Genomic DNA, 2,031 nt, shown 5'->3' with positions numbered 1-2,031 from the left:
ATGTTAATCAACCTCAAGGCTTTGTTGATTCAACATTTCCTAATCATGTGTATAAACTCACCAAAGCACTCTATGGACTCAAACAAGCCCCTAGGGCATGGTATGGTAGATTAAGTTCCTTTCTAATTGACAATGAATTCATTAGAGGCAAAAATGATACAACTCTTTTCACTAAGAAAAGGAATGGATCACTATTGGTAGTGCAAATTTATGTAGATGACATAATTTTTGGTTCACCTAATGCGGCACTTGCCGAGGAATTTTCTTCTCTTATGAGTAGTGAATTCGAGATGAGTATGATGGGTGAATTGAATTTCTTCTTGGGACTCGAAATCAAGCAACTCATGGATGGCATCTTCGTGAGTCAAACCAAGTATGCGAAGGAGTTGATCAAGAAGTTTGGGATGACCGAAAGCAATACAAGAAAAACTCCAATGGCTACGAATGCCAATCTTGACTCGGATTCAAATGGCACATCGGTGGACATCACTTAATACCGAGCTATGATAGGTAGCTTACTTTATTTAACCGCTAGTGGACCCGATATAATATTTGCGGTATGTCTATGTGCTAGGTATCAAGCAAATCCCAAAGAATTGCACTTGAAAGCCGTTAAAAGAATTCTTAAATATGTCAAGGGTAGTTTAAACTTGGGATTATGGTATGGCAAACAATCGGATTTAGACTTGATAGGATATGCCGATGCCGATTTTGCCGGGGATTGTATGGATAGAAAAAGCACAAGTGGTACATGCCAATTTCTTGGTGGTTCACTTGTATCTTGGTCGAGTCGCAAACAAACCTCGGTTGCCCTTTCCACAACGGAAGCCGAGTATGTAGCGGTCGGTAGTTGTTGCACACAAATTCTTTGGATGATCCAATCCCTAAATGATTATGAAATTCGCTTCCGCAACGTACCAATTATGTGTGACAATACTAGTGCCATTATGATATCTAAAAATCCGGTCCTTCATTCTAGAACCAAGCACATAGAAATAAGGCATCACTTTATTAGGGATCACATTGAAAAAGGTGAAATAGAACTCATACATATCGACACCAAAGAATAAATTGCCGATATATTCACAAAACCATTGAATACTCAACAACACAATGAATTAAGGTTCAAATTAGGCATGCTTGAACTGAGAGATTAAGGCATACTAAAATTTTGTTTCAAATTAATTCGAACTAGTCAAAATAATTCATTTCATGTTAAACTTTACAGTACAAAACATTATGTAACGTTTTATAAACGTTGTAACGGTTCATGCATTTTCTGAGCAAAAATTACAACTTTCAATATAAACGTTATAACGTTTTCTTAAAACGTTACAACGTTTTCTTAAAACGTTACAACGTTTTATAACTGATACTTACAAAAATCTCAGGGAAGATTCAATACCTAAAACGTTATAACGTTTTCAGAAAACGTTATAACGGTTTTCATCCGTTACTTAGCTATTTTTAAGAACATTTTTCCTATTTAAAACGTTATAACGTTTTCAGAAAACGTCGTTATGATTTAATTAAATGTTTCAAATTCAAAAGTTGCAAAATTGGTCATTCTGAGACAGAAGAAAACGTTACATAACGTTTTGAAATCGTTGTAACGTTTTAGGTCAATAACGTAGTAAATTCACAAAACGTTGTAACGTTTTATAAAACCGTTGTAACGATTTAGGCCGAAAAGGCGTTTAAATGAAGATCCGACCCGTTTCTCTTTTATTCTTCTTCTCCAAGCCGCCTCCTTCTCTCCTTTCTCTCTTTCTCTTCCTCTCTCCGCCTCTCTCTCTCTCTCCACCTATTCCTGCCAACATATCCTACGAAATCAAGAAATTTTTCTTGATTTCTTCTCTCCTCTCTTCTCTCTACCCAATTCCTCAATCAAAATCTCCATTCTCTCTCTCTCACCTCTTCTACAAAACCCTAACCGAAACCCTACTTGCAAATTCGGCGATCCGACCGTTGGATTGACGATCCGAGATCATCACTGCACTTCTCTCGCCTCGCTCTTCTCAATTTGTCCAT

At 36.9% G+C, this 2,031-nt stretch overlaps 1 pseudogene; it reads left to right on the top strand.

Annotated features, from left to right (window-relative positions):
* Nucleotides 1-503: 503 nt before the first annotated feature.
* On the top strand, nucleotides 504-1,070 carry LOC144545569 (secreted RxLR effector protein 161 pseudogene; annotated as a pseudogene).
* Nucleotides 1,071-2,031: the final 961 nt, after the last annotated feature.

This window comes from Carex rostrata, chromosome 28 (assembly GCF_964058835.1).
Source record: "Carex rostrata chromosome 28, lpCarRost1.2, whole genome shotgun sequence".
Classification (NCBI taxonomy): domain Eukaryota; kingdom Viridiplantae; phylum Streptophyta; class Magnoliopsida; order Poales; family Cyperaceae; genus Carex; species Carex rostrata.
This window is presented reverse-complemented; position numbering and strand designations above follow the sequence as displayed.